The 26,495-nt window shown below is 36.4% G+C and overlaps 1 protein-coding gene across 1 annotated transcript in view; it reads right to left on the reverse strand.

Moving 5' to 3' along the window:
* CRISPLD1 (cysteine rich secretory protein LCCL domain containing 1) overlaps positions 1-26,495 on the reverse strand; it is a 694,545-nt gene that overhangs the window by 368,336 nt on the left and 299,714 nt on the right. The window lies entirely within an intron of this gene.

The raw sequence follows: 26,495 nt of genomic DNA on the forward strand, positions 1-26,495 counted from the left end.
GCACAGGTTGACAGTGGTCTCACCTTTGATAACCACATTCGATAACCACATCGCCACAACAGTCTGGAAATCCTTCTATGTGGCACACCTCATCACTAAGGGCTTTTCATCCAGAAAAAAGGAGGTCAATGTCCCACTGTACTCATCCCTCATTAGACACATTATAGAGTACAATGCCCCATTTGGTATGTACCTCACAAGACATCTGCAACAGCTGGAAAGGCCGCAGAAATTCCTCACTAAAACAATCACAGGCCTAAAGCAGATGCCCTATGTGGACAATCTAAAAAAAAGTCCAGCTATACTCTGTGGCATATCATCTACTCAGAGGTGGTATCTGCTTAACATACAAGGCCATGTCAAACCCTGAGCTGTCGGACATGCTCCACTTAAAGAAATCCCAATCCCTTAGAGCCACATGCTCCAGGGACCTAAACCTTGTCATTACAATGAACAAAACATGCTGGAGGGATAGGTTCTTGACCCAGAGACTCCCCATATTCTAGAATAGACTGCCCATACATGTCAAGCAGAGCGTCTCCTTGGCCCTCTTCAAAAGGAACCCTGACGATTGGATGAGAGATAGGAAATTCACCCCGGGGATTATGTCAGTCACCCTGCTAGTCAAGGGTCCAGGGAAGTAAATATTGTGCAAAGAAATATCTAGGGAATTGTTATGGCTAGGCTTGTATAGGCCCTAGGGCCGATAGCCTAGTACCAACCTATGAACCTATGAACTCACTCAATATATTGACCATATCTGCCATGATCTCATCTGAACCTACTCTTTTCCCCTGACTTAATTTTCCTTTCTGCTGTTCTTATTTCTTCTAATTAGGCTACTTCTTTCATTGCATGCTGTGTCTGGGGCGGTACAGCTTTTGTGTTTTTTTTTCAGTCAGAACCTGTTGGAAGTACTTGTTCTACATGTCATTGATCTCCTATGGACTACTGAGCAGGTTAATACTGGCATCCCTTATGAAGGGTGTCCGATAACTATCTTTTTCTCATTCTGTCCTTGCCTTGCAACATTGGAGTTTTTGTGCCATTTGCCGAGTCCTTTTTCAGGAGCTGGTAGAGTGCCTCTGATGCCTTGTTCTTTGCTGCTGTAACTGCTATCTTAGCATTTTTGTTAGCCAGCCAGTATTCCTTCTTAGCCCAATGCATCTTTGCAGTCCCACACTTATTCATGCACTTCTTCTTTCTTTTAATGATCTCCTGGTGTTCTGTATTCCACCACCAGCTTTCCTCATGTATTTTATTTGCATACCTTGTTCTGCTGTATATTTGTTTTATAGTCCTCACTAGTGCTTCTCTGAGGCACTGACACTCTTCTTCAACTTCATGGAATTCCTCTTCTTCCTTAAGTGCTGCAGCCCAGAGTATTTCCTTGGACTCTTGAGCTTTATCTTCAGTCACCCTCCAGGTCTTCAGCCAACTCTCTGTTATCCTCGGAGCCTTCTCTGGCCACTGCTTACAGCTCATTATGGCCACTAGTTGTTTATGCTGTGAATTGACAATTTCACTGGGGATAACTTGCAATTGCTGATTCAATGCCAGTGCCCTTTCCTTACTAGGAAAAAGTCTAACAGAGCTGCATGCTGGCCACTCTTGTATGTGATCTTGTGACTGTCTCTCTTCTCTCAATTTTTTTTTTATTTTTCAAATACATTTGAATGAATTTTACAGTATTTATACATAACGTCTTAAATAACTATGTACACTACTTAATTAGCCTGACACTATAACAGATCTTAATGTATATAGTTACTTTATAAGTATGTCCAATCCATTATAAGAGTGTCTGATCAATTATTGTATAGTGTCACTCAACGATAAGACTTTTCCCCAAGGGTTTTTGATAAATGGCTTTGGATAAATTATTAGTTCTTTAATTTTAATTTCCAATAATGATGTGGTCTTCAGTAGGCTGTAGAAGTTTTCCAAAGTTGGTATAGTGTTTCTATTCCATCTTCTTGTTATACACTTCCTTGAAATTGCAAGTATAGTCCACACTAGATACATGTTTGACCTATTCAAATGAGGACCTTTGTACATATTTAATAATACAAGAGCTTTAGTTAAATACATTTTTCCTCATCTCCCCCTACACAAACCTTTCTAACCTTCGCTCAGCAAATAAACTACTGGTTACCATCCAGAAATCCCACAACAAGGCTGGTGATTCTCTTTTCTCTAATACAGTAGGGAAAATTTGGAACAAGCTTCCCACAAAACTTACATCTCTCTCATCATTACCACTCTTTAAAAAGCAACTAAAGATTCAACTAAAAACACAATGGCTTTGTCCTTGTACTAACCCTGACTAACCCCCCCCAATATAACATTATTCTATAACTCTCTTCCAATAACCCTCTTTGCAGTATTAGCAATTTCATCCCGCACCCCCTTCTTAGTATCTTATTCCCAAGCTGCTTACACTGAATATGCTCCTATCAACCTTGCTTTCTTCAGAGAGCTCTTATCTTTCCACCTTGTATATAAACCAATCTATTTCTTTCACTATGACTGTAACTACTTCCCCATGTACATACATTCAATAATTCTCTTACTTCTCAGTGTTACACACTTTATCATAGCCATTTTACATCTTTACAAAGGCACATTCATACCCAATATACTAATCAAGAATATCTATCTCTTTACCTTGGTAATAATACTGTATTTTACCTTATTAAACTTAGTAGTCACAATCTGTATATTTGTAGTTCTGTATAACTCAATTTGATGAAATAATTCTTCAGGTTTATGTACTGTATATATTGCATGGACTTTTGTTTGTCTTGATTTATTTAGTTTAAAGTGGAGCTTTTCTCCCCGGGCCTCTACTGAAAATGGACATGTATCCAGTTAGACTAGCCCAGTCAACAAATGTAAAATAAATAAAAAATAAAAAATAAAATGATTCATTAAATAAATCTTGTAGAAAGTTATTAATACCATTCCAAAATGGCTTAATTTTAACACAGTCGAAGAAAATGTGGTTCCAATCTGCCTTGTGTACTTGCTCCTATCTCTAACATATTCATTTTATGGAATAACTAATTTTACTGATTCTGTCTGGGGTTATGAATGCTCTGTGCAAGCATTTCCAATTAAAAACTTTCCAGTATTTTGTAAAGGATGTATATTTTATGGATAATAAGATATTTGTTTTAATATCTTCAGTTAACTGTAGTGAGTGTCCTTTTGTTATATATTTCCAATATGAGGTTTTGGGTGTTGTTTTATAGTTTATCAGTATTTTGTAAAATTTTGAAATACTGTTTCCCATGTCATAGTCATTATATATGATTTCATATATGTATTTCGTAAATTTAGTTATTTCTTTAAATGAAGAATTGTTAATTATCCTACTTAAATCTTGGGAATATATCAGAATACTCTGTAAAGTTATCCAGTCCTGTTGTGGAATTTTGTATGTTGTTTTATTACTTGCATATCTAAAACTTTTACTTCTTTGATACAATGGAGTCAACAAACAAATACTTTCTGTTCCCAGGAATTAATAATGTATATATTTTATCTGGAAAGTTCTTTTTTACTATAAATGGTGTTAAAAGATCAAATCAGATTTTTAAATCTGTATTTGCATTAATAATGTTCCTAAATGATTTAATGTAATAATAAATCATACGAGTTTTAGTGGGTTTAGTTATGTTATATTGCATAATAATACATATGTGCCATGGGAAATAGTTTTTTATCTGTTATTTGAATTTTCTTTTGTAAATCAAATTAATTTATTGATATTACAGTTAGTAATTATTTCCAATTTGCAGAGTAATTGTTTTAGATATTGATGCTTTTATATATGTTTCTACATCAGGAAAGTTTAATCCTCCCTGCTTCCGTGGCCTGATAAGATGTATTAAAGCTATTTTGTTTCTTTTGGGAAACCATAAAAATGTTATTAGGCATGAATTTATTTCTTTAAGTATATTCCTTTCTGGTAACAGTTGCATTGCCAAGGCTATATATATAGGATCTTGGACAGTAAAACCATTTGTATCAACTGTAGTTTATCTTCATATGTTAATATTATTTTGTTACATTTTTCCACAGAGATTTTAATTGTATTTATGATATTATTGTAGTTTTTTTAGACTAATTCATTATTATCCTTGCATAACTTAATCCCTACATATTTTAAGCTAGATTCCTGTTTCCCTATGGTATGATCCCCTTAGTCTGCAGTTCTTGTTTTTTATTTAAAAATAAAAAACTGATTTTGATTTATTGAAATGGAGTCCTGAAGTCATGTGAAATTTGTCAATTAATATATCTAATTCTTCTAATGTCTCTTTTTTATTAGATAATGTTAGTAATATGTCATCAGCAAATAGCATTACTTTAGAATTGTATTGTTCATACAGATCTATTCATTTGATTTTTATATTATTATTAATTAAATCTCCCAAAATTTCAATAGCCAGAGCAAATAAAATTGGTGACATGGGACATCCTTGTTTAGTGCCTTTTGTTATACGTATAGATTCAGAGGTAAAAGGACCTAACTTGACATACGCTAAATTATTTGTACATATATTCTTTAGGAGATGAACAAAGGATGCAGAAAATTCAAATAGCATTAGGATTTTGAAACATAGTCCCAATTTAGGGAATCAAAGGCTTTCTCTATATCTAAGCCAATTATGAGTGTTTCTTTATTTTCTTTATTAACATAATCTATAACAGAAATTATTCTTTTAATATTGTCATGTGTGTGCCTATGATATATAAATCCAATTTGATCATTTATTGTTTTGGATAGTGGTATTTTTAATCTGTTAGTTAATATTGTCATAAATATCTTATAGTCATTATTTAATAATGATATAGATCTACATAGAGGTACAGAGGTTTGGGGATTTGTTTTCCTTTAGGATTGTTATTATTAAGGAATATCTCCAAGAGGGTGGTAGTAAAGCTTGTGACTGAATTTCTAATAGAGTTTTATGGAAGATGGATAGTATCTTTGAAGGAAAAAGTTTATATATTTCCATAATTATGCCATCTATACCTGAAGCTTTATTATTTTTACCCTCTTTTATTGTATCTGTCATTTCTTTGTAGGATATGGGTGCCTGCATTTCTAGTTTTAATTTTTCTGGTATTTTTTTAAATATTAGAACACTTTTCATCTTGATTTAATTGATTGATATGTATATTTTCTTTTTGGAAATGTTCCATATAGTGATTTCTATAGGCATCAAGAATGTCACCGATGTCTAAGACATTTTTCCATTTCTTTTCACGGAAGCTACTTTTAATGTTATTATTATTTGATTGTATTTTGATTCTTGTGGATAAATTATGTAGATATTTGGGAGAAGTGCCAAGGTATTAATTTTTAGTTTTTCTAAAGCTAAACTAGTTTTATGTGTTAGAATTTCATTGTATTTATTGTTTAATACTTCTACTTTCTTTTTAATCTCAAAATGATTTTGATTTTTTCAGCTTTTACTGACAAAAGCTTGGACTGTAGATCTAATAATGCAGAATCCCATTCTCTATATTTTTTATACCAAGTTAGGGTTTTACCATATATGTAAGCTTTTAATGAGTCCCATATAATTATTTTATTTATCTCTGTGGAGTAATTAATAGCTAAGAAGAACTGTAATTCAGATAATAACCAGGGTTTGAACTCTTTAATTTTAGTTATATATGCTGGAATTCTGGAGTTAAAAATTAATGGTTTATACCCATTTTGAAGTTTTAGTATCAATGAATTTTGGCCTGAAAAGGGGAAGGTAGTGACAGAGAAATTAATGATTTTTAGAGTGTAAGTCATGGGCAGCAAATATTTTATCTATTCTAGTTTGGGTACCAAATTTGTGATCTTGATGGAAAAACAACAAAGATTTATCTTCTTTAAATTTGAATGTATTTACAAGATGAAATGATTCTACCCACTTGTTTAAAGCTTTTGATACAGCAGATGTACACAACAGTCTTTTATTTATATTTTCAGAAATATCAAATATACAGTTAAAATCTGCTCCTAATATTAAGTTGCCTTTATAATTATTGCAAATGAAATCCAAGTGTTTTTTAACAGTTCCTGTTCCAATTCTTTGGAACCAGTATAGACTGTCCATATTCTGTTATTATATTTAACTATTACTAATACCATAAGGCCTTATTTATATTCATACTTATAAATGATTTCTGGGTTAATCACATTTGTTTTCCATACAATTGTTACCCCTTTTGTCTTTCTCTTATATGTGGATTGTGCCAATATCATATATTCCTTAGGATTCCATTTGCAATTGTCAATTGTTTTGAAATAAGATTCTTGAAGTAGAATAATCTGTGCTTTGTTCAGTTTTAAATATTTCAGTAGATTTGATCTCCTGCTAGGATTGTTTAGGACATTGGTATTTAAAGATAATAAAGTTAAATCCATCTTAGGTTATTCAGACTATGCATTTTTTTTATTGTGACTATTAAACATTTTCCTTTGATAACTATAAAGTATATGTTTGAGGTTTTAACATAAATTACCAGTTTATACTTTGAGTGTTTACCAATAAAGTAAAGTTTTGGCCAGGCATACTAAAAATGTTTTTGTGGAATAAATTTAAATTAATAAATGTTAACAAAACTAAGATCCGCACTAGCCATGGAATGAAAATCATTCCTAATCTGATGGATAAATCTAAATTCATCAGAGTATCACTCATACCTTGACAATCCAGAACATCTGAGCTTCATAAACTGAATTATCATATGGAGAATATTTGTAATAGGAATATGCAATATTTATATTACTTTGAACATATATAGTACTATTGCAGATTAGACAAAATTCTAATACAATATAAATGTCTAATTATTGTATAAGCAATTAATCTTTACATGAAAGATAGATGGCAAGCAATTCAATCATAGTAAATTAGGATGTATCATATATAAAACCTCAGTAAAAGACAGTTATTTAACATATTCACCCTTATTGATGAAGTCTTTCAAAACTTATCACTTAATATAAATAGATGGTGATAATATTTATACCAAATGTTTATAATACAATGTATTTTACTGGATATATCAGAAGTTATATTTCATTGTTTGCCAGCATTTAAGTAATCACTTTGTTGCTAACTTACTTAAAGCATCAAGTGTATTTTATGTGAACATTAACGAAAGTTAGTGCATTTTAATTATCAGTGCATCCCTCTTCTCCCATTTCCTACACATAAGGATTTTCATATCTGTCATTTTTTTTATAAAATGAGTGAAATTACAGGTTAGAAACAACAAATTCACTTATTGTGATTAATTATTGTGAATAATTATTGTGGTTCAGCATGTGGGGGGCTGTACGCCAATATCGTCATGTTGGAATGGGAAAAACGTACTTTGAAACAATCAACATATTTCCAATTCTGTCATACTTACATGAGGTATTGGGATGACATGTTTATTTTATGGGAAGGCCCTAGAGACCAAATTGTTGAATTCATTAATTACATTAAAAACTCAACCTTCTTTTTGAGGTTCACATATAGTGTTAATGCATGTCAAATTTCCTATCTTGATGTTCTGTTAAAGAAAGATCTGGAACAACAGAGATTTGTGGATGAAATTTTCAGAAAGGAAACCTATTCCAACAGTTTTCTGCATTTCGACAGCTGCCACCCATTCACTCGGAAACATGCAGTTATTAAGGGGCAATTTGTGCGTGCAGCACGAATGGTGACAACTTGGGTAAGTTTCCCCAGAGAATGCCTTAACTTGAAGGAAATATTCTTGAGAAGAGGTTATCCCCGCAATTTAATTGACAACATCATGAAGGAGGTTAGTGAGAAAAGACAACGTGGGTATTTTGCACCAATTTTGGGCACCCCTAATACTGACCATCCCAATTTGACTGGGTTGAACATAACTGAAAAGTCACGGACACTGTTGTGAATGATCAAACAATTGTCCAAAAGCAGGAAATATATAGGGGGCACCATTCCTCTGGGTCTGAAGTAACTAATTACCACACAAGTTTTTCAACTATCTTCTCAAATGATGCATACACTATTAAAGATATTCTGTGAAAGAATTGGAATTTGTTGAGTAGTGACAGAGAATATTTTAAAATCTTAGGAGAAAAACCTGTGTGTGTTTTCAAGAAGGGCCGTAACTTGAAGAACATTTTCGAATGTAATAATGATGGAATCTATAGGAAGGGTCAGATGATTAAGTGCGGGGCATGTAAATTTTGCCCTTTCATTTTGGAAGTCAGTGAATGTGAAATTAATAAATCAAAAATAAAACTACCTGAAAGGTGTAGTTGTTTAACTAAAAGAGTGGTCTAGTGTGCTTTATGTTCCTTTTGCCTATGTTTTTATATGGGGAAGACGGAACGCAAGCTTAAAAATAGTATGAGCGAGCAACTTAGGAATATAAGGGATGCTAGTGAAGTGAATGCATTTGCTAGACACATTAGTGAATACAACAATCACCAGTTCAAATCTGTAGTACTTGAAGTCCAAAAAAGACATAATGGGGGGCAGCCTGGCCATATTTACTTGAAAAAGCCAAGTTGCTATGGCAATTACAACTTGATGCCACTAATTGGCCAGGCTTAAATGACAGCCTTTCCATTAGCAGTCTGCTTAAATTAAGGGCTCTTGAGAGGTGAAACATTCCCTTTAGATATGGATATGGTACATATATATATATATATATATATATATATATATATATTTTTTTTTTTTTTTTTTCTTATCGCCTTCATACCTGTTATATGTATATGTACATGAAATTTATTCATTTGTTCCTAATGAAATTTTAACTGTATGCATATTTTACTCATATGTTTTTATATACATACATTTTTTCAAAAGCATCTTAAAAGCATTTTATATATAGACATATTTACATATTTATTCTTGTGTTTATAATACATAGTTTAGGGTGTTGACATTTGCACAATCAGCTTTTATCAGTTTTTATATGTATTTTTATATATTTTTATATTTTGATATTTATACTGTTTTGTGCTGAAACATTTATGTGTAGTGTTTCAGACTTCTGTTCCAGGAGACCGTTTCAGACTTGGGAGTGGTTTTCACTAATCCAGCAAGTGATGTCATGTAAGATTTCCTATTTAAAACAGTTAACTTCCTTAATTTCCTTGTATCTGATGAAGTTCCTGCTTTTATATTTGGAACAAAAGCGCTTATACCTTCTTGTTTGTCTGAATAAAGAAAGCATCCTTGTAATGAATTGTACTGAAATGGATGTTTTGGCTAGATTTAAAGCACTCACTGGAATATTTCAGGGCTCACTGGCTCTCATTGTCTGCATACTGCTTGTGCGACAATTCTCTTGGTGGTTTGTGCATTTTTTCGTCTTTTATTGGAGTTAAAAATTAATGGTTTGTACCCATTTTTAAGTTTTATTATCAATGAATTGTGGCCTGAAAAGGGGCAGGGAGTGACTGAGAAATTTAGATTGTAAGTCATGGGCAGCAAATATTTTATCTATTTTAGTTTGGGTACCAAATCTGTGATCTTGATGGGAAAACAACAAAGATTTATCTTCTTTAAATTTGAATGCATCTACAAGATGAAATGATTCTACCCACTTGTTTAAAGCTTTTGATACAGCAGATGTACGCAGTGCTCTTTTATTTATAGTTTCAGAAATATCAAATATACAGTTAAAATCTGCTCCTAATATTAAATTGCCTTTATAATTATTGGAAATGAAATCCAAGTGTTTTTTAACAGTTCCTGTTCCAATCCAGTTTAGACTGGCTAGAATCCATATTCTGTTACTATATTTAACTATTACTAATGCCATAAGGCCTTCTTTATCTTCATACTTATAAATGATTTCTGGGTTAATCCCATTTGTTTTCCATAAAATTGTTATCCCTTTTGTCTTTGTCTTATAAGTGGATTGTGCCAATATCATACATTCCTTAGGATTCCATTTGTAATTGTCAACTGTTTTGAAATAAGTTTCTTGAAGGAAGACAATTTGTGCTTTGTTCAGTTTTAAATATTTCAGTAGATTTGATCTCTTGCTAGGATTGTTTAGGACGTTGGTATTTAAAGATAATAAAGTTAAATCCATCTTAGGTTATTTAGACTATGTATTTTTTGTTTTATTGTGACTATTGAACATTTTCTTCTGATAACTATTATTTATTTTATTTATTTTACATTTGTTAACTGGGAAAGTCCGACTGGATACAAGTCCATTTTCAGCGGAGGCCCGGGGAGAAAAGCTTCACATGTACAAAAAGATGACGGTCAATATTCATGGTTACATTAAAATATGTAACATCTTAAAGTTTCAATAGGAGGTTTTTGATATATATATATATATATATATATATATATATATACATATATATATATATATATATATATATATATATATATATATATATATACATTGTTACATTGAAGTTTAAGATCATTGTAGGTTTATAGTATTACATATGTACAGCAATAGTAGAATTACATATTTACAGCAATAACAGTAAAACATTTGAGTGTATAGAATGGCATGATACAACAATAGATGACATGAGTGACTACCCAGAGAAAACAAAGGTAGTTAGTGAGAAAAAGGTGTTTAGTTAAGAGGAGAGTTCCTGGAAATTGGATGTAGAAGGGTTGAATACACATTTGTATAAAAGCTAGGATGACAGGATACACAAGAGGAGGTACAGACAAGGGATTTAAAAGTTAGTGTAGGGAGTTAGAAACACAGCATTCTAAAGTTGTGTATAGGAAGTCAGGTAGTTGTTAGTGACTGTTGTTATGAAGGTTATAGAGAAGTAGTTATAATTAGGGTGGGTTTAGGTAGAAGGTTTATTCCAAATTGCATAATTTGCCTTCAAGAATTGCATGTAAGTCGAGTTAGCCTGGGTCTAGACATGGACATAGCCAATGCTTGTTTAGGTGCCTCTTTAGGGATGTTTTGAACTGGGGTAAGGAGGCTATAGTGGTAAGATCTGGGGGGAGTGTGTTCCATTTCTTACCAGCTGAGTTAGAGAGAAGTGATTCTCCAGCTGAGTTGTTGGCTTTGGCAGATTGAACTTGCATCTTGTTAGATGAGCAGAGAGATGGTAGGTTGCAGTAGGGGGTGATAATATTTGCCAGAATGGGTGTACTGTTAGATTGGTAGAGGATTTTATGAATAACTATGAGTTGGTTGTACTGGAATTGATTGGGTAGCTCTAGACAGTCCAATGTTTGAAGATTTTGACAGTGATGGGTTCTGTATGCTGTGGCTGTGGTGAATCTAGCTAGTAGCAGCTAGCTATTTTGTTTAGTTTAGCTTTCCATAGGTTTAGGAAAATGGGAGAGGCATAGAGAAGGGTTGAGAGAAGGTGTGTTCTAGCTATGGCTGTTCTGGCTGGTGGGGTTAAAAATTGTTAAATCCTATATAGGGAGCCTAGTTTTTTGTTAACTGTTTTGATGGTTTTGTTGATATGAGTCTCAAATGTAAGGTTATTATCTATTATTACATCGAGAAGTTTTGTAGGTGGATCTGGAGAGATTATGGTGCCATTATTGGATGAGATTGTAATATTCGGTGATGAGTTTTTTTGGGTAGGGGAGAGAAGTAGTAGTTTGGTTTTGTTGGGATTCAATAGGAGACGGTGATTATTGAACCAGATCTCTACTTTGTTGAATGTGCTCTGGGATAGGGATTGTAGGTCTGAGGGGGTGGTGGCAGAACAGATTAGGGTAGAGTCATCTGCATACTGAATACAGGTTTCTTCAGGGATGACTTTGGGTAGGTCATTAATGAATATTGAGAAAAGGAGGGGGCCTAATATGGACCCTTGAGGGATACCAAGGGTGATTGGTAGTAGGGGGGATAGATTGTCTTTCCATAATACTGCTTGTTGTCTGCCCTGCAAGTAAGATTGGAACCACTTGATTACTAGGTTGTTAAGGTTGATTGATTTGAGTGTGTCTAGGAGTAGGTGGTGATTGACCATATCAAATGCTTTAGATAGGTCAAGAAAGAGGGCAGAGGAGAGTTTGTTGTGATTACAGTTCTGATTTATTGTGTGAGAGAAGGGGAGAAGTGCCATTGTGGTACTATGGGCAGGTCTGAATCCATGCTGGGATGGGGCTAGGAGATTGTTCTGAATAAGGTGAGTTAGAATTTGTTTATGTATACATTTTTCCATTATTTTGGCTAAGGGAGACAGAATGGCTATAGGCGTGTAGTTTGAGAGTTCTGTGGAGTTACCCCCTTTGTGAAGTGGTATAATGTGGGAGATTTTCCAGATGGAGGGGACATAAGATTCATGGAGAGTACGGTTGATTAAGATGGAGATAGGGTATGATATTTCATTTGCGGCCTTTTGTAGGAATTCAGCAGGGGGTAAGTCTGCTGCTAGTGTGGTGAGTTTGAGGTTTTTTAAGTAGGGATTTAATATAGTCTGCGAGGATTGGATCATATTTGAATGGGGGTACATTATCCGGTGGGGCTGAGGTGGTGTTTGCTGAGTTGGGAAGTAGGTTATTAGCTAGGGATTGCAATGTTTCTGTAAAGAAAGTATTGAAGGCCTCTGCTATACTTTCATGGGGTAGATGTAATGTAGAAGAAGGGGTGGGGGTAGTGGATTTACCTGGATGGAGTAGTTTATTGAGACCTGACCAGACTTTTTGTCGCTGGTTTTGGTGCTTTTTTTGTAAGCTGAAATAGTAGGTTTATTTATCTAGCTTAATTGATTTTTTAGCTTTGTTTCTCAATTGTTTGTACCTAATATGATCTTGACTGGATTTGGTGGATTTCCAGGCGGTCCATGCTGTGTCCCTAGTGGTTAGCTTTTGTTTAGTAACTTTGGTTAGCCATGGAGCTATTTTGGTTTTGGTTCTGATCTTTCTTATGGGAGCATGTCTGTCTAAGATGACTAGGAAGTTTGTATTAAAGTGTGAGACTGCTTCATCTAGGGGAAGTAGCTTTAGGCTGGACCAATTGCAAGATTTAAGTTCGGTCTGGAAATTGGTGAGGTTAAAGTTTTTTGTGTTTCTAATGGTTTTAGGGGTGATTTGCTGAGGCATGGCATTCCTTTTTCTTATTATATATCTTAGGAAGTGGTCACTCATGTTCTCAGGTAGGGTGCCCGATGTATATAACTGAGGTTTGTTTTTTATAAGTATCCAATCTAGGGTGCTTTCTTTATTGTTGGGCTTACTGATTCTGATGGGGGAGTTTATAATTAGGGAGAAGCCATTTAAGTTAATGTGGGTGGTTGGGGTTTTTGATGAACAGGTTTTCCAATCAATATTGAAGTCTCCAAGAATAATAGTTTCTTGGGGGTGTGTAGTGGATAGCCATTGGAGGGTACTTTCCAAGGTTGCTATATTGTCACCTGGGGGCATGTAGATACATGCTATGTTGATAGCTTTAAAAAAAGTATATAGTTTATAAAGTATATGTTTGAGCTTTTAAAAGAAATTATCAGTTTTATACTTTAAGTGTTTATCAATAAAGTAATGTTTTGGTCAGGCATACTAAAAATGTTTTTGTGAAATAAACTTAAATTAATAAATGTTAACAAAACTAAGATCCGCACTAGCCATGGAATAAAAATCATTCCTAATCTGATGGATAAACCGAAGTTCATCAGGTTATCACTCATACCTTGACAATCCAGAACATCTGAGCTCCATAAATTGAATTTTCATATGGAGAATATTTGTAATAGGAATACACAATATGTATATTATTTTGAACAGATATGGTACTATTGTAGATTAGACAAATTCTAATACAATATAAATGTCTAATTATTGTATAAGCAATTAATCTTTACATGAAAGATAGATGACAAGCAATTCAATCATAGTAAAGTAGGATGTATCATATATAAAACCTAAGTAAAAGACAGTTATTTAACATATTCACCCTTATTGATGAAGTCTTTCAAAACTTATCACTTAATATAAATAGATGGCAATAACATTTATACCTAAAGTTTATAATACAATGTATTTTACTGGATATATCAGAAGTTATATTTCATTGTTTGCCAGCATTTAAGTAATCACTTTGTTTGTTGCTAACTTACTTAAAGCATCAAGTTTGTTTTATGTGAACATTGATGAAAGTTAGTGCATTTTAATTATCAGTGCACCCCCCCCCCCTCATTTCCTACACATAAGGATTTCCATCTCTGTCATTTCTTATTATAAAATGAGTGAAATTATAGGTTAAAAACAACACATTCACTTAATGTGATTAATGGTTACAGATTCCCTTACCATATTCATAAATTGCCATTTTATGGCATATACTGAAAGTTTTTAGACTTAAATGGCAGCATTCTATCTTATATAATCAGCAAAGGTTAGACTGAGTGATTATTGTCAATTTAATACTATTTGTTCAGAATGTGATTGTTACACTTTGTGACATTCCTAGTTCAGGCTTCTAGTTTCCCTTGAGCAACTTTGTCAGTCTGATGTCATGTATAAAACATTAGTTACCTTGTTAACAGCTTAAGTATTATGTATGGTCGAAATGGGTTACAAAACCACAATTCAAGTTAAAGCAATTATATGACTTGCTATGCGCATTTACTTATATAGAAAATCATCATGCTTCCCCTTGATGTTCATGTCATTTAGTGAATGACCTGAGACATACCTCCCTGGACTACATGAAAAGAGACATGGAAGAGCTCTCTCATCATGTAGCCCAGGCGGGTATGACCCTGACCCTGAGTAGCATCCTGCCCTCACCAAGAATGATTCCTCAGTATAAAGAAAAAATGATCAATTTCAACAATTGGTTAAGCTTCTGGTGTCATTCACAGGAGATCCAGTGTCTGTCAGCCTGGAACAACATGCTCGACAGGCCTCGCTGCTTCACAAGAGATGGCTTGCACCTGTCACCCCTAGGCTTTTGAATACTGGCCAAGGCTCTTGCTGACCCATAGTGCCTTTATTAGGCAAGGCTCAAAAGTCAAACCCACCTCCGTAAACAGCACAAATAAAAAATGAGGGTTATGCTACTCAACGCCAGGAGTTTAAATCTCAATGCGCTCGAAGCACTCCTATGGAGAACATTGACATCTGTGCAGTAACTGAAACCTGGTTCAAGGCTCCACAGAGGAGCCCAGCACTACCAGGCTACAACTCATGCCACACATTTTGGCCACAGAACATGGACCAAAACACAAAAGGAGGGGGTGTATCCATATTCATCAAGGATACCTACACCTCCAGGTTAGTGGTGCAGCATGATACCTCCGAGATCATCCATGTGCAACTAATATCAGGCAAATCTGCAGTGCAAATTGTGGCCTGCTATAGATCACCCTCCATGACCCAGGACCACCACTCCGCCTTTCTGGAGACACTGGAAAACATGAAGGTCCTATTAAACACTCTAATATTGGGCGATTTCAATTACCCTAGTGATAACTGGGAAAACTACTCAAGTACAAGCTCCCAGGTCCAGCGCTTCCTGGAATTTAGCAACTCAAATGCCCTGGATCAGCTGGTAAACTTCTCTACCAGAGGTGAAAACATATTGGACCTGGTCATCACCAACTTGGGCGAAAGGTGTTCCACACCAGAGGTCAACCCATCACTGGTTAGATCAGACCATAAACTAATCACTCTGGATGTCCACACCCCACCACCACCCCCAACTAAGGAAACCACATTAAAAAACTTTTCTAAAGCAAATTTCACCTTACTTAAGATAGAGGTGGTAAGTTTCACAGCCCCCACACTAAAGGATAATGCTGCCCAAGATGCAGAAACCTTTACAAATGCACTCTATGAGCACCTACAAGAATGCATTGATCGTGCCATCCCTAGCAAAGCCAAGACTCACTGCCCTATGAGAAGGAAACCAGTCTGGTGGACCCTTGCCATAAACAGGATATACAATAGAAGGAGGAAACTAGTTCAGAAAAAATGCAAATCCCAAGAAGGAAAGACATCCCTGATCAGTATCAGTAAGAAACTAAGGTCCCTCATAAAATCCTCCAAGGCTAACTTCGAAAAAAAAAAATAGCCAAGGATTCAAAAGATAACCACAAAGCCTTCTTTAGCTATGTCAAGAATCTAAGTGGCAACTCGCAGATATACTCTGAGCTAGTGCAAAATAGCACAAAATATACTGAACCCACTGATATTGCCAACATCCTGGCAGATAGAGTCAGTGCAAACTTCACCCCCTCTCACCCCCAAAAGGGCCCACCAGAAAAGTGTAATGTCCTGGAAATCACAGACGCACAGGTGAAAATAGCCCTTTCAAAAGCGAAAAGCACAGCGTCAATGGGGCCAGATGGTGTCCCAGGCTGCGTCTTGCACGAACTACAGAACAAACTAACCACCCCACCTAAACACACTGTTCAACCTCAGCCTCTCCACAGACTCCATGCCCATAGAATGGTGCACAGCAATGGTTACTCCACTCCACAAAGGAGGGGCCACAACTGACCCTGGTAACTATTGCCCCATAAACCTGACTAGGCTGGTCTGCAAGGCTATGGAGCGCATCATCATGGAACTCATTAACAAAGACATTGGGAACCTCCAAACACGTGACCCAACCCAGTTCGGCTTTGTTAAGGGCAGATCATGCCTACTAAACCTGGTTGACTTCTTTGAGACAGTCACCAAGGCCATAGATGAGGGGAAGGTAGTTCACACAGCCTACCTTGACCTAACCTAGGCTTTTGACACCATTCCCCACTTGGGAATTATAGAAAAACCCACCAACCTGAACATAAACCCATACATCATGAGATGGGTTGCCAAATGGCATACAGACAGAACTCACACGGTAAGAATAGTGGGCTCCAGGTCTGACTCTAAACCAGTCACAAGTGGTGTCCCACAAGGCTCAATCCTGGGACCCCTACTGTTCGGGATATACTTCTCAGAAGTACAGGCAAACAGAGGAGGACTATGGCTAACCAAGTTCGCCAATGACTGCAAACTGGGAGGCATAATTGACTCACCTGCTGACACAGACATTCTCCAAAAGGGCCTTACTGAGAAGGACATCTAGTGTCAAAGTCATGGTCTCAAGCTAAATGCCAAAAAATGCATAGTCATCCCATCTGGGAAAAACAAAACACCCATGAATTACCACATAGGTGTCAGCCCCCTTAATACAGAAGAGGTAATAAGAGATTTGGGGACCCAGGTAGATAATAATCTCTCATTTGACAATCACATTGCCAAAGTAGTTAGGAAATCCTTCTATGTAGCCCATCTAATTACTAAAGGGTTCGCATCTAGAAATAGAGGTTATAGTGCCCCTCTACTCGTCCCTCATCAGACCCATCATAGAGTACAATGCCCCATTTGGGATGTACCTCACATGACACTTCCAACACCTGGAAAGACCAAAAAAGTACCTCACCAAGAGGATTACTGGTCTCAAACATATGTCCTATGCAGCCCTACTGGAAAAACCCCAGCTGTACTCAGTGGCATATCACTTACTCAGAGGTGATCTCTGCCTGACTTACAAAGCCATGTCCAAATCAGAACTGATGGACATGCTCCACCTAAAGAAATCCAAGTCACTGTGCGCCACTCGCTCTAGTGAGCTAAACCTCGCCACAACAATAAGTAGAACATGCTGGAGGGATAGATTCCTGTCACAGAGACTCCCCATGCTTTGGAACAAAATTCCTAACTACATTAGGCAGAGCCCCTCACTAACACTCTTCAAGAGAAACCTTGATGAGTGGATGGGTAACAGAAAATACACCCCTGGGATCACTTCATTGGCTCTTCTTGACAGAGGCTCAGTTAATTAATCATTGGGGCGGCGAAAGCTGACACACTCTGGCTAGGCTTATAAATGCCCTCGGGCAGATAGCCTAGTATCTACCTATGACAAGTTAAAACAGTAGTGTTAGTATATACAATCCCATGTTATTAAACTGAGTGTCTATTGTCAATTTAATACTATTTGTTCAGAATATGATTATTACATTCTGTGACATTTCAATTTCAGGCTTCTGTTGTTTCTCTTGCACAACTTTGTCAGTTTGATGTCATGTATAAAACATTAGTTACCTTGGTAAATGCTTAAATATTATACAAAACTACAATTCAAGTTAAAGCAATTACATGACTTGTCATGCATATTTACTTAAATAAGAAAATCATCATGCTTACCCTTGATGTTCAATGTAGTGTATGTCATTTATGACAAGTTAAGACAGTAGTGTTATTATACACAAGCCCATGTTATTAAATCCTGTCTTTAATGTCTAAATTCAGCAGACTGCTTCATCTTGTATGACGATTGTATATTTTATATCTAGATTTACTAAAATCATACATTACATAACTGTTGTTTTTTTTTTCTTTTTTTACTGTTGCTTAGTTATTTGAGAGACCACAAGCTGTAATGCTTATTCTTATTATTAGCTCCTTCCAACCATGTTTATACAATCCATAGACTTTAAATTATGAGACCCTTCTAGTTTCTTATTTGTTATATTTCTATCCTTACATACACACATATCAGTACTTCAAGCATGGGTAACAATGCTCATCCTGTTTTACCAGAATACCATTCACTAGTTCATGTTGTGTGCTTCCAGGCTGTTCTTAAAATATCCAAACCAATATTTGTCCTGTTCCACTTTACCAGCCTGTTCCATGCAGTGGCCAATCTGCCAGTGAACTACTCAACACACCTTCCATTCTCAAAGATATTTATACAGAGATAATCTGATGACTCTCTGGCACTTCCCAGCAACCCCAAACACCCCTAGAATCAGCTATCCCCATATGCCCAATACGTCCAAGCAAGCTCACCTCCCAGACAACTGCAATGGATACTGCACAAGATCAAGTGCTCTTAGTGTTTCACAATAACTCAGACTTCCACTCTTATGTTGGTCCTTAATATGTTTGGACTAAAGTACATTTTAAATATAAAGTTGCGCTTATTATTTATTTATTTATTTTTGTCATGAATCAGCTTAATGAGCTAAACGAAGTGTTGGGAGACCATCAGTATGTGCACATGTGGTTTAAAACAGCACTTTTAAAACCAAAAACTTCATTGCCGAGAATCATCTCGGAAGCTCCTCAGAGCCATTAAACATTATCGTCATTGTGTCCGTTGCCATAGCAACCTGAGAGCGTCTGTTTTTGTTAGTGTGTCTGCGTACTGCATACCAGAGGCTCGCGATGCACCTGCAGCAAAGCTTCAGTTCACTGCAACTTCAAGCCTAAATTCCCTCCCTTTCAGAGAGGCAGCAGCCAGGAAAAGAACGGAGAGCAAACAGATCAAAAAAAAAAAAAAAACTCCCAACAAGACGCCGCAACAAGAGATAACACATTCTTCCAGCCTTCCCACCTCTCACTCAGCAGATGTATAAACAAACTATTCTCTGCCAAAATATCCTAAATCACAGTTGCATCCACCCCCTTCCCCTGGATCCAGGCTAAAACACCAAATGTCTCTTCCTAATACACAAGCATCTGAAACCTCGATCACAAGCCGCAACCCACAGCTTCCCGGAGATGAAAACAGCAACATACAACAGCTGCCAGGCATGGCTGCGCTGCATCCACGCACACCATATCAGGATTGATCAAACAGCACTTGAAAGTTATGATACCTGCCATAACTGATATTACCTATGTTTAGACAGAGTAATGACATATGTACTAGCTGCCAGACACAGCTGCATCCACGCACAACATATCAGGATTTATCAAACAGCACTCATAGCTGTGATACCTGCCATAATTGATATTAACTATATTTAGACAGAATAATGATGACATTTGTACTAAGAGCTTGGTACTATTATTTAACCACGATATACATGACATTTCTAAATCATACTTTAACTGAAGAAGACATTAATGTCCATGACAGCATTTTTTTTCAAAACACTCTACTGTTACTGCTGTTATATATGATGTTAATTTGTTACATTTGAGTCTGAACTCTGATGAATGGTACCTTGTTGAATTAGTTAGTTAATTACTTAAATTATTATAAGTAAAATCAATGAAAAATGAACAAGATAAGTATTCACTGAGTTCAAGAAGGGGAATAGAAACTTCTATGTTTGTATTATATGTTGCTTTGTTTGGCTTATATATAATGCAAATAGTGACCCATCTTGACCTACCTTTGTATGTGAAGAATTATTGGACTCTTTGAACATTCTGAATAAATCATTACTATTTCTCAGTTGTTTAAGAAACCCTCCTTTTTTAAATAAGAACAGATGACAAGTGATGTACCATATCAGTTGATACTTTGAGAGATGTAGCTGTAAGAGTTATTTTTTTGGGACAGCTATCTTGGAATCAGTTTTTGGTTTCTTCTTTCTAGCATCAGTCCAAGGATTTGTTTCTTTTATTCTTTTATGAGTACAGCCCATCCATTCCATTTCTTCTGGGATAGACACTATGTTGTTGTCTTTGATTAATATAGTGGCTTCTTCCAAGTCATTAAATGTTCTCATCTCATTGGCAAAAAGTATTTTTATCTAGGCTGGCAAGGCCAGCTGTGCTTCAATGTTGTTTTGTTTCAACAGTTTTATTATTGGCCAGACTTTTTTCCTTTGTTTTAGTATTCTGGAAGAATAATCATTGTCAAACCTTATCAGGCTTTGATTGTATTTTAAGGGTGATTTTCTTCAAGCAGATTTTAATATTAGTTTCTTGTCCAGAAATGAAATAAATTTTATAACTATGGATCAAGGTGGAGTATTTGTTGAGTTAAAAACAGGTTTCGTCAGTGCTCTATGCGCCCTTTCAATTCCAAATGAAAGTCCCTCTTTCAAGTCTACAAATTCAGGAATCCAGGTTGTTAAGAAGGAAATAATGCTTTCTCCTTCAGTGTTTTCAGGCAGACCAAAGATCCTTATGTTGTTTCTCCTCTCCCTGTTTTCTAAGTCATCTATTTTGTTAAGTAGCCATGTATTCTGTTTAAGCAGAAATACTTTTTGGAATTCTTTCTCTTTGAGTCTCCCTTCAATGTCATTTAGAGAAGTCTCTATATTTGTTATTTTTGTATGGTGTTGCTGTAATAGTTCCTTAAGAGTATCAGTCTGTTTTTCAGAATTTAATTTGAGGTTTTCTAAGTCATTTTTAAAGCCATCCATCTTCAAAGATAGTTCCTGTAAGGTAGATGTCATCAGTTGCAGTTCTTTTCTCAAAGCAGCATCTGGATGAGAATTCCTTGAGTTGTTCATATTCAGTGACTCAATATGTTTCAAAGTTACTTGACAGGAACTTTTTTGTATAGCTCCACCAAAATTGATATTTATATAGTTTGGTAGTTTATCTATAGATTTCTGATGTTTTAAACTTGAAAATAATAACGTTTTCCTATATTATTATACTAGTTTACGGAGCTCTCAAAATTCACTACTCTCAGTTAGCCATCTCAGCTCCACCCCCTCCTCTTGACTGTCTCTCTTGATGAACCATGTGATGGCCACCATCAAGCCACTTGCCAGACAGAAGTGTAGAATGTCCTCTCCTTCTTTATTCCCATTGCTCCTCCAACATGGACCCGGCAGTCCTCATACCCTGTACTCTCTGTCCGAATACATGCATTCAGGTCCTTCATTATCAACATAACCTCATGTTGTGCTGCTTTATCTAGTAGGTCCTGCAACTGGTCCCTGAATATATTCTTTTCCTTTCCTATCACAAACCTGCTGTGGGGCATAGGATGAGTGTATGAATAGTGCCCTATCCTTAAACTGAAGTTTGATTGCCAAGAGAATGTCATCAATTCTGATGGCATCCCTCATTGCCTTCTAAATCCTCTCCCTCTCCACAGTTCCCACACCATTTCAAATCTGCCCTCCCCTGAGTAGTAGACTCTAGAGCCCAAGCCAACTGGCATTGCTGCACAACCCTTCCATCCTGTCACCTGCAAAGAGAGGATGCTCAGCCTCCATACCATCAGTTCATCCATTTCCAAGCTCCAGCCTGTCAATGAACCTATAATGAGTGTAGCAATTCTTAGCTCATGTTTTGCAGGTTGACTGGTTTCATTCAGCTTTCTTTCTATAGAGCTATCCAGGTTAGATCAAGCTAGGCAACTGGACAGTGACTGGACAGTAGCTTATTCACCCAGGGCTGCTGGACTTTAAGGCAAACACACACTAATCAATAGGTGCACACAGACCCCTGCCACCATTAGCTTGTGTCCCTGGTGTAGGTTAGAGTAGGCAGGGTCGTTAACCCACTGGCAAATACCTATGCCCATATTTGGCAACATCAGTCAACACAGCCAAATCACATATAGCCAATTTTCTTTTATACTGCAGAGTGGCTATTCTTTACACAGCATTCAGCCTGTGATCCACATTCTTCTATCTAGAGGATAGTGTGCACTACGATGTCCAAAGTGGTTGGTCTGTTCAACTCTTCCCCATTAGGTACTATCTAGAGTCTGTGATGCTGCTCACAACTCTATTCTTGCATGAGTTTGAGGTTGAAACACCCAGCAGGTTTTTTTAGGGAACGGACCCCAAAGTGACAAGTACAATATGCAAACTCCACATGGGTATTGGCTGGAGGTCAGGATCGAACCTTGACCCTTGTGCATGGGAGGCAAAGACCTTAACCATTATAAAATCTTTTCCATCACCATGGTCTTACTACTGGCAGGTCATATACCACAACTTTAATAAGATTTTTTCAGTGCTGTTGTAAATGAGTTAGACAATGGTATCCCTGATGACATCCTCATTTTAGATCTTGAAATAGCATTTTATTTAATCCTTGACTGATCAAGCATCAACATTTTGAACTCTTTGAACAGCTATACATAATTTACTCTTTGGATAAAAAATGGTTAGGTGGACCTTCTTCAGAAGTGAAGGAGAGAGAGTTATTTTATCCCTGTTCTCTACAACCAGGGGCATAATTTCACGAACTAGAAAACACATCACCATGTATAGCTAAATAACAATTCATAGCCTGTGAAAATTGAAAAACAGGAATAAGAACCTCTATATAAACATCTATAAAGCATCAACAGATACCTGAAAGCAAAACAAACCATCAAACACCAAAAACAAATAAGAATTTGGACAGAGAATAAAATGGAAAATAAAAAGAACATTAAAAATCATCTGCAGCAAAAGAAATGAAAGATAAATGACTGCTATTTTAAAGACTTAAAGGAGAGCAAATTTCTGGAATGATTCAACCTTTTAAGCCTACAACACAGCATGTGGTGAATTTATGCTCTGCAAAGTATACAAAGAAATTCATCAACTAAAATGAAATGAAATAACACTGCAACACTATCAGATCTATATGTCTATCTGTCTATATATTCATCTGTCTATCTAAATTGAACACAAGCTTATTAATCCAAAGAAAAAACAGGAACAGTCCTGAAAATATGAAAGTAAAATTGAGAAAATATGAAACCATGCCAAATGTCTTCTCAAACTATGTGAACTCAAAACAGGAAACAAGAAGACTCAAATACACAAATGTCACCATATTTACTACCTCCCCAAGAAAAAATTACACCTACAGGATTAAAGCCAAATACACAATGATATACTAAACAAAATACCACTTGGTATCCACATAATTCAAATTATAAGAATAAATAAATGTGATGAAGCAAGCAAAAGGTTAGCAACAACAGCATAAGAACATTTCCAATGCAAAAACTCAGCAAAGGGGTCACACAAACATCTGGATGTAAGTCAATACTACAGATGACAACGGTACAATAAATGAAGAACAAGGACAAAACTACACTACTCTCAAAAGACAAAACAATGAAAACAGTCATCCAGCAACAAAAAAATAAATAAAATAAAAAAATCAGGTATTCTAAAAATAGCAACATCAATGTATGATGAGCTAACAGTATAAGCAGGATGGAAATCAGTGTAAATTAAAGTAAAACAAAAACAGTCCCTCCACACAAATGTGCACATAAATGCATACACATGCACACACTTGCACATAAATGCACACACATACACACACGTGCTCACATTCAGACTCTCAAATCCATAACTGCCATAGTGCAACCATCCAGACAGACACATTGATGCAGCCTCATTCAAGCCTCCTACAAACATTTACACACGTCCATGCACATACACAAATCAACCAACTCCCCAGCCCCACATATTTGGGAAGATTACCTGCACCATGGGTACTCCCATACTCTTGGTGGATGACTGCTGTGTTTTAACAGTGGACACTTTTTTCTCCTACAGTAAAATTTTACCCAGCTGAGTAATTCTCTAAATCACAGATTGGGAGCTGAAGATGTCTCTGGTAGACAGCACATGGCTAATTTGCATTAGCCACTCCTCCAGTCTGATACAATCATGCAGCTTGATCAGAGACCACACTCTGCACCAAGACTATTATGAAGGGAAAACCTCTGTGACAAAGAGATCTCTAAACTGGAAAAGCTTTCACATTTTGCTAAGCCTTTATGAATGCCAGGGACAATCTCCAAGATAAGCATAACCATAAAACAAAAGCAGCACACAGCATGACACACATCCAAACACAAAATGCATACACCGCCTCACAACATAACACAAAAAGCACAACAACACAAAGGAAGAACCTTATTACCCCTACACATAAATGTAGACATACCAAAGAATATGCATCCTGACAACAGGGTATTAAGTAAAGAATAAAGCCCAGCTGTGTGGGCATTACTGGGGAAACAATGGAATACCTAGGGGAGTTCTGAGGCTTAACATCACACATGGAAGATGTTTCCACCCCTTTGATGGTGCAATTGTGCAAAAATGCTATTAGAGGGCATTATTGTATTTTTGCAATTAAAAACAGGCTGTTGAATTTGATTGTACTTCTTTTATTCTTAGTGTGTGTGTGTGTGTGTGTGTGTGTGTGTGTGTGTGTGTGTGTGTGTGTGTGTGTGTGTGTGTGTATGCTGGCACACTACGTGCTTTGATCAACAAGCTTGCTGCATGCAAAAACTTTATAACAAAAATAGTTTAAAACATTGTTTTTGTAGGGGGGCAAGCTATCCTGCATTCCCACATTCCTTGCTAATTATATATACTAAATCTGAGATCACAAAATCCTTGGGAAAGTGCATACTTCCCTACCCAAAGAATTGTCTGGTCTAGCACATCTGTTGAACATGCAAAAAAACACAAAAATCTATCCTTTTTACTTTCTTACAGGGGGGGGGGGGGCAAGCTACCCTTCACCTCCCACCCTCACAGCTTGCAAATTATATACACCAACTCCTAGATCACACTAAAGTGAGGAAAAGGGTAAATTTCCCGATACAGACTGTACTGCTATCTCCATTCAAAAGCTTTGAGTTTTCAAAAACTCAGTCATATGATCTCGATCATATGAATTTCGAGTTTCTCAAAAATCAATCAACCAATAGGGACCCATGTATGTGTGTATATATATATATATATATATATATATATTTATATATATATATATATATATATATATATATATATACACACACACACACACACACACACACACACACACACACACACATATAATATATATATAGATAGATAGACAGATAAATAATACATGCATATATAAATAGTTCCATAGTTCTTCCCATATGGCACATAGGTAGCAGAAACACTGCCAGACACCAAGACGCACAGATTTATTGAGGTACACACACACACACACACACACACACACACACACACACACACACACACACACACACACACACACACACACAGAGCTGGGGAGAGGCAGATCTGTGGCTATCAGTCACTATGGCATGGGTATTACTAGATATTGATGCTACCCTCAGCATCTGCCATCGAATATATAGGGCTATAAATCTAGGTATAGATGGATGGTGTCTACACCATGTTGGAGGTACTGAGTGTGCTGTATGGCCTGTGTGAAGATGTCCAAGGCCTGAAAGACTACCTTGAGCTACTGCAGGGTCTGGTAACTCACTTGGCAGCCATTAGAGGATATCTGTGGCTACTTTCACATGGCAAGCATAGATGACATAAGGAAGAGTTTCACACTGCAGGTAAGCATGGCTACTTTCCATATATGGCTGCCTCGTCTGGCTCCAGTGTTACCTCCACCCTTGTATATGGCCACTCATGTGGACATGGGCAGCACATTTCTACAGTTATCTCTCCTCCATAATGAAATGGACCAGCCTTGCATGGGTGTCTGCCACAATTACATCTGGGTGTCTGCCACAATTACATCTTCCAACTGTTCTGCTCCTCTGCCACTAGCAAACTAATGCCAGCCAGTGCTATGGCTTCCCCTTGCTAACACTGATTGCAAACACCACGTTGCATAGCTTGACACTCAACAGATAACTTGCTGCACATCTGGGAATGTACAGCACCAGTGTGGAGCTGCACTTCCTTATAATCCCTGTCTGGAGGACTGCAGATGGGGGTCTTCAGCCATAGCACCAAGGCATGTGCTGCAACACCTGTAAAACAAAGCAGCATTACAAGTGGTCTATTGCACATC

Source organism: Protopterus annectens, chromosome 3.part0, assembly GCF_019279795.1.
Source record: "Protopterus annectens isolate FY-2018-M chromosome 3.part0, PAN1.0, whole genome shotgun sequence".
Lineage (NCBI taxonomy): Eukaryota > Metazoa > Chordata > Ceratodontiformes > Protopteridae > Protopterus > Protopterus annectens.